Here is a 12,123-nt window from a genome sequence, read left to right as displayed (position 1 = left end):
TAACCCGTTGTGCTAGTTTCAGATGACTGTTGTTTTAAGTGTGGAGTGCATTTCACTGCGATAAGCAGGATGCTTTGAGATGTCATGTAGACAAACATTTTTATTAATAATTAGGTATTTTTCACTGTGCATTTAAACAAGGTTCATTTGGAAAAGTAAGTCAAAATGGACTCATCTAAAATGGATGAAGCAAGTATTAATACAGGTGTTAGAAGGATATGACAAAATCATGCAGGTGATACGTGAATGAGTACAGTTTAGGATATACTGCTAGAATATAAGTCCATAACTTGTTCAGCAAAACTCATGGGGCCAGATGAGTTTCATAATTCAGAATATCTCATGCAGTATTTGACACCCCCAGAGGTAACTGAGACAACACTCTCAAGTCAAACACGTTATTATTTCTGCAGTAAAACTTATGAATATTCATCATAAGTGGGATAAAGTCTATAAATGGACTCATCAATTCAGGACAAGTTTTGCAGCCAAATGAATTACAGAAAATATTGTTTCTCAGATGTTTTTGCATTTTGGAATTGTAGATAAGAGGGTTTTTGTTGTCATTGTTTTGGTTTTTGAGACAAGGTCTGGCTCTGTCACCCAGGCTGGAGTGCAATGGTGCCATCTCAGCTCACTGCAACCTCCGCCTCCTGGGCTCAAGATACCCTCCCACCTCAGCCTCCCAAGTAGCTGGGACTACAGGTGTGCACCACCACACCCGGCTACTTTTTGTATTTTTTGTAGAACAGGTTTTCACCATGTTGTCCAGGCTGATCTCAAACTCGAGATCTCAAGTGATCCACTCCCAAAGTGCTGGGATTACAGGTGTGAGCCACTGCACCTGGCCAGATAAGAGATTTTTAACCTGTAGTAAAATAGGCCAAGAGGAAAAAGAAGCAAATTCAAGAAACTTAGGCCTGAGCCATACCTTATAGGATGGCTATACTCCCCAGACATTCTTCCTCTCACCATCTGATTTGTGAGGTAGGTCCTCCCATATCATAGATGAGGAATCTGAGGCTTAGAGAGGGTAGGTGACTTAGCCAAGATCACACCGCTGGTAACCAACAGGGCCAGAATTAGGATCCAAGATTGGAATCCAAGTCCTGTGCCTCCAGATAGTTGATCTTTTTATACTGTAATTCATACATCATATAAGCCCTGAAGAGGCAGAGGCTGAATTTGTGAACATGTTCCCTGAGTGCAGAAATGTTTTCCTCCAGGAAGGTATCTTACCTGATCCAGACATTTCCACTGAGGGGGGCTCTGGAGGGAAAGGATGGGAGTGGAAGACATAACCTTGGCCTTTTAATGTTGAGCTACAGATGTATTCAAGGTGCTTGGATCAATCTCTTCAGATAGTGCATGAAACCCAGCTCAAATGCTTGTGACAGTCCAGCTGTATTTCACATAACCATTGCCTGCTACTTCCAGAAATTCTAATAAGAGTGGACATTTAGTGAGCACCAGGTATATGCCAGACATTCCTTCCTCTAACAATTTAGAGGGTGTTCTTACCATTTCCCTCCCCCAGATAGAGAAATGGGAGTTCAGAGACACAGCCAAGATTACATTGCTGGTAAGTGACAAGTAAGAGTCAGGCCAGGTTTGATTCTGTCCAAGGACCACACTCTTACCCACTACCCTCAAAGAGCAGTGGCAGAGCCTTGATTTCTGATCCACCCGTAGGAGGTATGCCTTTTCCCCTGTCACCAGGGTATGGCCAGTTTCTGCATTTTGCCTGCTTGTGTTCCAGAAATTCAAGTGCAAGTTGATGCAGCCTCCTAAGTTTGATGGCATGGCCCTTAGCATTAGGGAAGTATGCAGGAGCTGGCTGTATTCAGGAAGCCACCATAGATGCATATGGCTGGAATATTAAGTGAGGGTGGGGTTTGGGAAAGAGCTGGGGGCAATTGTTAAATCAGAAAGAGCCTTGTTGTTCTTGCTTAGGCAACATCAATTTTGTTCTCTAGGCAATGGAGAATCACCAAGTAATTTTGCATGGGGCAATGACGTGGTTATATTTCCATGTGTGATGTCTTATTTGGCTTGGAAATCAGGCGCTGCTTCCTGGAGGAGGTATCAGTTAATCTAGGACTGAAAGGATGGATTGGATGTCACCCAGGGACGAAGCGACTGTGACAAGATACAAGCACAGGTGTGTTCAGGATTCATAATCACATGAATCGAAACAAACCACTTTCCTATACTGAGCAGCTACTGTGTGCACTGGCACATGTACATAGATTATTTCCTTTAATCATGCAGAGCCCTACAGGGAAAGTCATAGCTCCTAAGATACAGAAGTGGGATTCAGCCCCATTCCTGTCAGACCTCAAAGCTCATTTTCTTTCCATCTCACAAGTTGTCTCTCCCTACAGATTTCAGTCTGGGCTCAGAGCACAGAGGAAAAATAGTGGAGGCTTGGACAGCCTCACCCTTAGAATAGTGGAATCAGATTTTTTTTTTTTTTTTTTTTTTTTTACACAGAATCTCACTCTGTTGCCCAGGCTGGAGTGCAATGGTGCCATCTCGGCTCACTGCAAACTCTGCCTTCTGGGTTCAAGCAATTCTCCTGCTTCAGCCTCCTGAGTAGCTGGGATTACAGGCACACACTACCACATCCAGCTAATTTTTGTATTTTTAGTAGAGACAGGGTTTCATCATGTTGGCCAGGCTGATCTAGAACTCCTGGCCTCAAGTGATCTGCCCACCGCAGCCTCCCAAAGTGCTGGGATTACAGGCATGAGCCACCATGCCTGGCCAGGAATCAGATTTTTAAAGAGCCTTGACAGCTTAATGGCTGCTGAAACTTGGTCTTTCCAGATACTTTCAGACAGTGCCCATACCCCTAAGGGGTCTATGCCAATCAAAGTGAGATGATTGCCTGGAGAAGAGGGGCTTGGGTGCTGCTCCTGTGTCTTTGAGTTTCTCTCTTCATTTTTCTGAGCCCGTGTCCTCTAGGTGAAATCAGAAGTCAGGAGAAAGAGTTCTGGGAGCAGGCCACACTGAGACAGGGCTGTGCAGAAGGCAACGAGGACCCAGAGAAATTTCAGACGTTGGCCAGGATTTGGTGACTGGGGCCGCAACCTGGGCTAGGCCTGTGTAAGACAGCACCAACCACCCCAAGCCTCTTGACAGATGCACCTTCCTGGAGTCCCGGTGCTGACTGTCCCTGACTAATAGGCCCAGTTGAGGGGTAGCATGGAGGGGGACCGTTAAAGCATCATTGGAAATCCACTGATAGCATCAGGTCCTCAACACCCCAGGATTTACCTGGGGGCTTCGGTGGGAGTGGTTAGAACTAAATATCCCAAGGGATAGATTTATTATTAGGCAGGTGCGAAAGTAATTGCAGTCTTTGCCATTACTTTTAATGGCATCATATCAATTAAAGTGAGACCAGGTGGGGATGGAGATGAGCACTCAAAGAACCAGGAGTAGCCTGAGTGTGGTTTCCCTTGGCCCAGGCTGAGACCAGGTGTGACCAGGATCAAAACAACCATGGAGACTTAAAAAACAAAACAAAATAAACCAAAAAACAAAACAGAGGCCGGGCGCAGTGGCTCACGCCTGTAATCCCAACACTTTGGGAGGCCGAGGCAGGCGGATCACTTGAGGTCAGGAGTTCGAGACCAGCCTGGCCAACATGGTGAAACCCCAGTCTCTACCAAAAATAGAAAAATTAGCCGGGCATGGTGGTGGATGCCTGTAATCCCAGCTACTTGGGAGGCTGAGGCAGGAGAATTGCTTGAACCCAAGAGGCGGAGGTGGCAGTGAGCCGACATCACACCACTGCACTCCAGCCTGAGTGATAGAGCAAGACTCCAACTCAAAAACAAAAACAAAAACAACCAGATATTGTCAGATCCAAAGAATGTAACTTATTTCAAAATGAACAATATGGCCGGGCATGGTGGCTCACACCTGTAGTCACACCACTTTTGGAAGATGAGGTGGGAAGATTGCTTGAGTCCAGGAGTTGGAGGTCATCCTGGGGAATATAGTGAGACCCCATCTCTACAAAAAAATTTAAAAATTAGCCAGGTCTGATAGCACATGCCTATAGTCCAAGCTACTCTGGAGGCTGAGGTGGGAGGATCACTTGAGCCTGGGGGTTCAAGTCTGCAGTCAGCTGTGATTGTGTCACTGCACTATAGCCTGGGCAGCGGAGTGATACCCTGTCTCTTGAAAAACACAAAATAAAATAAACAATGTTTTGCATATGTGTTATACTGATTTCCATGAAATGACCAGGGCCCCTCAATTCTCAGTGTACCTTTGATCCTCTTTGCTCTACATGAATATTTCTTTGTCTTTTAGTACATGTGTTTCTACCATTGAGTCCCTACCATTGAGAGGTACAGTTCCTCCTGGTCTGACTCCAGGGCTCTCTCTTGCTGTCTTTCCAAAGGCTCTAGACCCTCGCCCCGTAGATGCTACCTTTCCCCACTCTGGCCTTACCGATCAAGAGATTTATTTTCTTGCTGCCTCTAAAGACAAGCAGATGGACTCCTCTTGTTTGAAGATTTTTTATTCTCAGCTTGTCACAGTGGGGACACAGACAGCTGAGAGACAAAAATAACAAGCACAGGGAGGTTATGAAGTTTTGGAAGCCTTATATAATCCGTGCTGCCACAGACCCTTTCCTGCAGGCGCCGACAGCCGAGCCGAATGGGAAGTATAAGATGGATCCGAGTCCAAATCCTGCTCGAGCCACTTCCTAGCTGAGTGATCTTGGGTGAATTAACAGGTTAACCCTGCTAGCCTTTTCCAGAGTCTTCCCTCTGGAAAATGGGGATAATAATGCCACTGACCCCTTTGTGTTATCTGAAGATCAAATGAGATTACACATACCCGGTGGCCAGCCTAGTGTCAACATGTAACAGGTGCTGCATAAATAGCTGCGTCTACAGCTTTGTGTTTACAGCTCAGATAGTATTGGAAAGGTCCGTGGACTCCACCTCTCTGTTCCTGAAGGTAAGGGTTATTCCTTTTCCGTGCCAACCACTTTCAAGCTTGGGGCTGCAGATGGAATGGGTGGCACCAGTGCATCTCCAGCTGCCTTACCTGTTTACCGAGATGGACTCACAGTTCTGAGGCTGCAGGAGGGGCTGGCGGCCTCTTCATTGGGCCCTGGATGCATATGGGTAAAGTGTTCCCTTGGAATGCCTTGTACGTTTCATTTCTCACTGAAAAGTAAAAGCTGGCCAGGCAGGGTGGCTCAGGCCTATAATTCCAGCACTTTGGGAGGCCGAGGCAGGTGGATCACCTGAGGTCAGGAGTTCAAAACCAGCCTGGCCAACATGGTGAAACCCTGTCTCTACTAAAAATACAAAAAATTAGCCGGGCATGGTGGTGCACACCTATAATCCCAGCTACTCAGGAGGCTGAGGCAGGAGAGTCACTTGAACCTGGGAGGTGGAAGTTGCAGTGAGCCGAGATTGCACCATTTTAGTCCAGCCTGCACAACAAGAGTGAAACTCTGTCTCACAAAAAAAGAAAACAAAGAAAAGTAAAAGCCAAGAATTCTATTTTCTTTTTACATTCTCTCCTCCATCTCAGGGTAGCGAACATAAGGCCTGATTATTGCTCTCCAGGGTAGGAGGCAAAGATAGCCAACAGCCTTGGAACATGCTTTATATCAAAGCAGACTTTCTGTTGGATTCTCGAGCATCTCTGCAGCTCTGAGTTAGAGGTTTTGTTGGAATGCAATCTGACCAGAGCTTTTGCATTAGCTGGGAGAGTAAATCACTGTCCCTGCCGTAGTGGGTAGTCACGGGTTAGTCCAGCAAGGCGTCAACACTGCTGTCTCTGAGAATCCACATCCAAGGCACACCTGCCGCTCCAGGTCTCCCTCACACACAGTCGCCACACTTTGATTCTTAGTTAGGATTTGACATTGGGTTGGGGTTTGAATGCCTCCAATTACTCAACAAAAGCTCTCCTGGGGACGTCTGCACCTGTCCCCTTTTCCCTATGATAATGCTATGGGATATGGAGAGTGTCTTAGTCCATTCGAGCTGCTATAACAAATATCTTAGACTGGGTAATTTACAAACAACAGAGCTTGATTGCTCATACTTCTGGCAGCTGGAAAGTCCAAGATCGAGGCACCAGTAGATTTGGAGTCTGGTGAGGGCTCGCTCCTCCCAGATGGCACCTTCTGTGTCCTCGTACAGCGGAAGGGATGAGCAGCCTCCCCCAGGCCTCTTTAATAAGGGCACTTTAATAAGGGCACTAATCCCATCCACAAGGGTGGAGCTCTTAGGACCTATTTACCTCCCAAAGGCCTCACTTCTTGATAGCACCAACTTGGGGATTAAGTTTCAATGTATGAATTCTGAGAGGGGACACAGATGTTTAGATCATAGCACAAAGGTACTAAACATGCTTTATTACTCCTGGAAAAGGAAACCAACACTTATAGACCATCTAATTGTGCCAAGCACGAGTGTGGGAACATTGCAGGCATTGTCTCACACTCTTTTTCACACCAGCTCTTTAAAAGTAGGAAAGAGGCCAGGCTCACACCTGTAATCTCAGCACTTTGGCAGGCCAAAGCGGGTGGATTGCTTGAGGTCAGGAGTTCAAGACTAGCCTGGCCAACATGGTGAAACCCCGTCTCTACTAAAAATACAAAAATTAGCTGGGCCTGGTGGTGGGCACCTGTAATCCCAGCTACTTGGGAGGCTGAGGCAGGAGAATCACTTGAACCTGGAAGGCGGAGGTTGCTGTGAGCTGAGATCATGCCACTGTGCTTCAGCCTGGGCGACAGAGCGAGACTCAGTCTCAAAAGCCAAACCAAACAAAAACAAAAACAAAAAAGCAGGAAAGACCCTGAACCAGGGTGGAAGCCTAATGTTTCCCTGAAAGCCAGAGGAAAAGTTTCCCTTTGGGAATCAAATTGGGAAAACCCACACCTGGAGGTTAGGAGCGAACCAAGCAATCATCTGTGGATGAGGCGCTAGAGGGCTTGGCGCCACAGAACCTGTACTCAGGCACGACTGGGAGGAATCCCGAGGGGACAAAGCAGGGCTCTTTGGAATCTCTTCACTTGTACTTTATAGTGTAGTGAAGGAGTATGTGGATCAAAAGTGAGAGACAGCCTGGGAAACAGAAGCAGAAAACATGGAAGTGCCAGGAGCAGGTTGAGCCTTTCGGATTCCATCCTGCAGCATGTCTATTGACTGCCCCATAGATGCCACTGTCCCTATTCTTGGGTTGGTATATCCTGTTATGTATCTACCTATAAGCACTCCAACTTGGCATCCCCACTCACCAAGCAAGCTCTGGTTGTAATTTTGATGTCTAGGTATTTGGTGTACAGGGAAAGAAGGTTGACATTTTTTACCCCATTTTACCCCATTTTTACCCCTATGGAGGTTTAGTGTTGTAATTTATGTGTTTATTTTGAGGTAGAGTCTTGCTCTGTCACCCAGGCTGGAGGGCAGCTGGTTGGCAGTTCTACTTCTCTCCTCAAACTAATAAACAGACCTCATGACCTATAGATCAGTCCTAGGAAGTGGTGCGTGCCCTGTAGGCACCGAGGAAGGTTCTTTCCTCTGACACCCCCCGATCTCCACCCCGGCAGTATGATCATGCACAGGCTAATCTATGGAAGGTCTAAGGAACAAGACAATCATTGCTACTAAATCCATCAATAAATCTGTAGGTACTTTATGGAAGGTCTAAGGAACAAGACAATCATTGTTACTAAATCAATCAATAAATCTGTAGGTACTTATTGATTCCTAATGAAAAGTGGCAATCTGGGGAGAACAAAGTCATTAAGTGGAAACAATGAAAGGGGCAAGATTATTATAAGTATTATAAGGTGATGCTCATACATGGACAGAAAGGAGGAACATCAAAATCTCAAGTAGCACCTAATCCCTTCCATTCCCAGAGACAACTGTATAAATCAGGTCGTTTTATCCCTACCGTGCAGTTTACCAATATCCAGAGTGGACGTGATCTGATCCAAGGAGCTGCAATATTTATCTAATATTCACCAGAGTCTTTTTCTTTCCTTGTTGACTTTTACTGTTTTTCTCTTTGAAGGGAAGCACTTCACTTAGAAATGCCAGTGAATCAGTAATATTTATAAAGGGCATTTTAGTTGCTCAGCATGAGGCTGGGAGGGTAATGAATTGTACAAGATGTGCTTTCTGCCAGGGCCGCTTTGTACAGCTGTGCAGATTGTGCACTGCACAGCCCTAGTGTGTGCTCTTCACATTGTGTTCCGTGCCCTTGTCCCCTACCCCTAGGGTTGCTCAGTGCAATGTGTGGGATATGGGGGACCTGTGCACACCCAGGAGGCTGATGATGAGGAGTTTGGATGTGAAGATTACAGCTACATTGTGGAGCCCGCCACAGTGCCTCTGATGTGAAACACGTTACTCAGTGTGGGAACCGGGACTGGAAACTGTGAATTCCTTTTGTGGGAGGCTTGGTGCCTCTTTATGAGAGGCAAGTTCCTATGAAGTGACTGGAAATGAAGGTGTGGAAGGCTCCTGGCCATGGGAAGAAGCTGGGATGCGAATAAGCAGAAAGTGCTCCTGTCTTACCTTTAGGGGTCAGGGGTCTTTTCAGGGAAAATAATGGACCAGAAGGAAAGGGTCCTCTCCAGAGGTGTAGCTCTTCCCTCCCTGCCACTGTTGAGTGGCCCCTTGAATGTAGCTGGCTGGTAATGGAATCTCTAAAGCCACCATAAAATGAATCAGCATCGTTTATCTCAACTCGTGAGTTGATGTCATAGATGAGTCTGGATGTTGGGAAAAATAAATAGACTGTCTTAGTCATGGGGGCTGCCATGATGGAATATCACAGACCGGGTGGCTTAAACAACAGAACTTAATTTTCTTGTAGTTCTGGAGACTGGAAAACCAAAGTCAAGGTGTTGGCAGGTTTGCTATCTCCTGAGGCCTCTCCCCTCGGCATCTCCCTGTGTCCTCTCATGGTCTCTGGGCACATGCATCCCTGGTATCTCTCTGTACCCAAATTCTCTTTTCTTATAAGGACACCAGTGAAATGGAATTAGGGCCCACCCTAATGGCCTCATTTTAACTTAATCACATCTTTCAGGGCGAGGTACTGGGGGTTAGGGCTTCAGCATATGAATTTGGGGAGATATAATTCAGCCTGTAACATAGACCACCAGAAGTATAGTAGGGGAAAGGAAGCTTGTGCTCTAAGGGAGGAGGAAAAACACAGGGTCCATATTGAAATTGCAAGGCTGCTGGTCCCAGAGGGCTGTGATTCTAAGGCAGCACCAGTTCCAGAGGCCACATACGTGGTAATATCTGAATACAGTATGCACCATCTTTAGTGGCGTAGAGAGTTAAATTGAGGTGATATGTCTAGCCAGCGATAAATGTTTAAACTGAGTTTGTTGTAATCTTCCTGCTTCTCTCTGGTTCTTCTCATGTGTGTAAAAGCAACAGTAGTAATGAATGATTATTACATTGATTTATTAAGTGCTAGAACTATGCTAGAAGTTTATACAGCACACATTACCTTCTTCAATCTGTATAACCCTTTCAGGTGGATCTCAATTGAAATCCAGGACCCAAAGGCAAACTGAAAGTAGGTGTTGGCTCCAGGAATTGGATCTCGCCTGGCTCACTCCATGGCCTGTGCATGTAACCACTGGGCTGTGGTATAGGCAGAAAGGCTTGGAAAGCAGTGCCTGGGGTTGAAATCTCAGCTTAGCTAGTAGCCAGGAAGCCCATCCTTCCCTCTGGCTGTTCACTTCCATGTTAGAGAAGGGACTCTGGTGGATACGGATCCCAAGGAAGCTATGTAGGGAGCTATATAGCTCCCTAAACTCCCTAAGGAAGGATCGTATTTGAAAGAGTTTAAGTGTATCTCTGCCTCTAGACAGCACTGGGTGGTAGTGTTGGTGGGAGGGAGATTAATTGGTGCCTCTTCTCTGATTCTATATTCAATTTCCTTGTCCAGAAAAATTGGATTACTCAAGAGGTTGAGAAAGAGAACATTGGTAATAAAGTTCAAGGAGATGCATTGCACTTGGATGTTTAATCTTTTAAATACCAGGCAATTGATTACATTCTGCCTCTTTGACAGTGAGGGATGGCTGAGGAACTGAGAATTTCAGCCCTGTTCCCAAAGGATGGCTTTTCATGTGTCTAAAAAAACCCAAGACTGATTACTAATTAACCTCTTTCTTTAGAGTCTGCCAAAGGCCAAGTTGGTGGCTTTCTAGAGCCCAAAATCATAGTCTGGAAATGCTGGTGACCCTCTATGAGAGGAAAGCTCCATCCTTAGGACTGTTGATTTCCACTTCAGAGAAGCTCAGAAACATAACATGAAGGGTAGTTTCTGGCCTCTAGTAGGAGGTGCTATTTACGTATTTTTAAAAATGAAGATCAAATACATGTATCTAGTAATGAGATTGATGACTCTTTGAAGACTCAAGGAACTGCGTTGCCTTGATGATTTGTAACTCACATATTTAATAGCAAAAATCAGTTGAAACATGCTAAGCACTTTCACCTAGTATATTAGGGAAATAACTGATCTTCTGACCAGGAGACCTAGCTCCAACTCTACTCTTTCCTGATCTGTTTATCTCAGTGCAGAGCAGGCAGTCAGCAGACATGTGTGGCCTGAATGGATAATCCAATGGGCTAGGGGCAAGACCTTGAGTAAGTCATTGTATTAATCTGCCTCAGTTTTCTCAGGTCAAACTCTGATAAACCTTGACCTCTGGGCCTCTCAGGAATGTGATGAGGATCAAATGGGGACATAGATAATCAGGAGTGGCTGACATGTGTCAGCACTTACAACATGACAATCCCTGTTCTAAGTGTTTATAGAGATCTCTTTTACTCCAAATAATGATTTTCTAGATCTACAGCAAAAGTCCTCCCAAATGTGTTTAACTATCTCTAATTCTTCTCTTTCTAGTCTCATTGGAACCCCTTTCAGTCAGGCTTTTACTGAAGAGTGCTTATCAAGGTGGCCAAGGATGTCCACATGACTAAACCTATTGTCCTACTCTGCTTATATTTTTGAATTCTGTCTTTAGCCTGTGCCCCAGTTGGTCACTCCCTGAGAGCCGACTGCTGCTACCACGACCCCATACCTTCCTCACACCCCACCCTACTACCATTCCCCTCCTCGCCCCCAGTTTTCCAGGATTCTTAATTGGGGGGACCTTTCCTGGCTCTGGGGTGGACTTAACGTCCATCCCACTTCACCTCTTCAGGGACTTAACTGTCAGAAGTAGCATGCCTTCCTCCCCCAGCATGTCAGAGTTTTAGGGAAATGGAAAGTCACACACTTACTGTCTAGCTCAACTCCCCTTGGGCGACAGGTGAGAAACTAGAGCCCCAAAGTCACACAGATACCTAAGGGAAGGGCCGGGAGAAAGCCCCAGCCCCTTGCCTGCTGCACCAGGGCTCCAATGCTCCAGAAAACAGCATCTCCTATGGAAAACAATACAAAGACTGTAACAATTCACAAATCAAGGTTACAAATCTTTGCTTCCACATTTGCACTCCAACTTGCAACTAATTCAGAATTCAAAATAAGGTTTGCAAAGTGTCTATCGTTTCACATTTTCTATCGTTAATGAAAAATTTAACTTTCATGATGGGTCTTGTCATCACTCATACCCTATGTCTGTTGGGGACCACAGGGGACCCCAGAGGATACTGTCCAAGGGCAACAGAAGAGTTAGAATAATCCAGGTCAAATGCAGGCAGGGTGCGCTACTTATAAGCTTTCTTCACAGATATTCTTAGACCTGCTTTCAAATATATTGTATCATTTATGGAACATCTACTATGTTTCTAGCATCCACTGGTTATGTTTACACATTATGATATTCAACACTCTCAAAACCTTAGGAAGTAATAGTAACTACTATTTATCAGTCACCTACTATTTGCCATGACGTCAGCATTCATTACTGCCAGTCCTCACAAGGCCCCTCTCTTCCTCAGGATCAGAAACCCTAGTCAGAGTTGACTATTTACCACTGGTCCTCAGCATAAACATGATCCCAATTCCAACTTTACACACGAGAAACTGAGGTCTGGAGAGATTCAGCGACTTGTCTCCCAGTTTGACCTGGAAGGAAGAACTTACTGG

Source organism: Theropithecus gelada, chromosome 8, assembly GCF_003255815.1.
Source record: "Theropithecus gelada isolate Dixy chromosome 8, Tgel_1.0, whole genome shotgun sequence".
Lineage (NCBI taxonomy): Eukaryota > Metazoa > Chordata > Mammalia > Primates > Cercopithecidae > Theropithecus > Theropithecus gelada.
The sequence above is the reverse complement of the archived record's forward strand: the minus strand, read 5'-3'. Positions refer to the sequence as shown.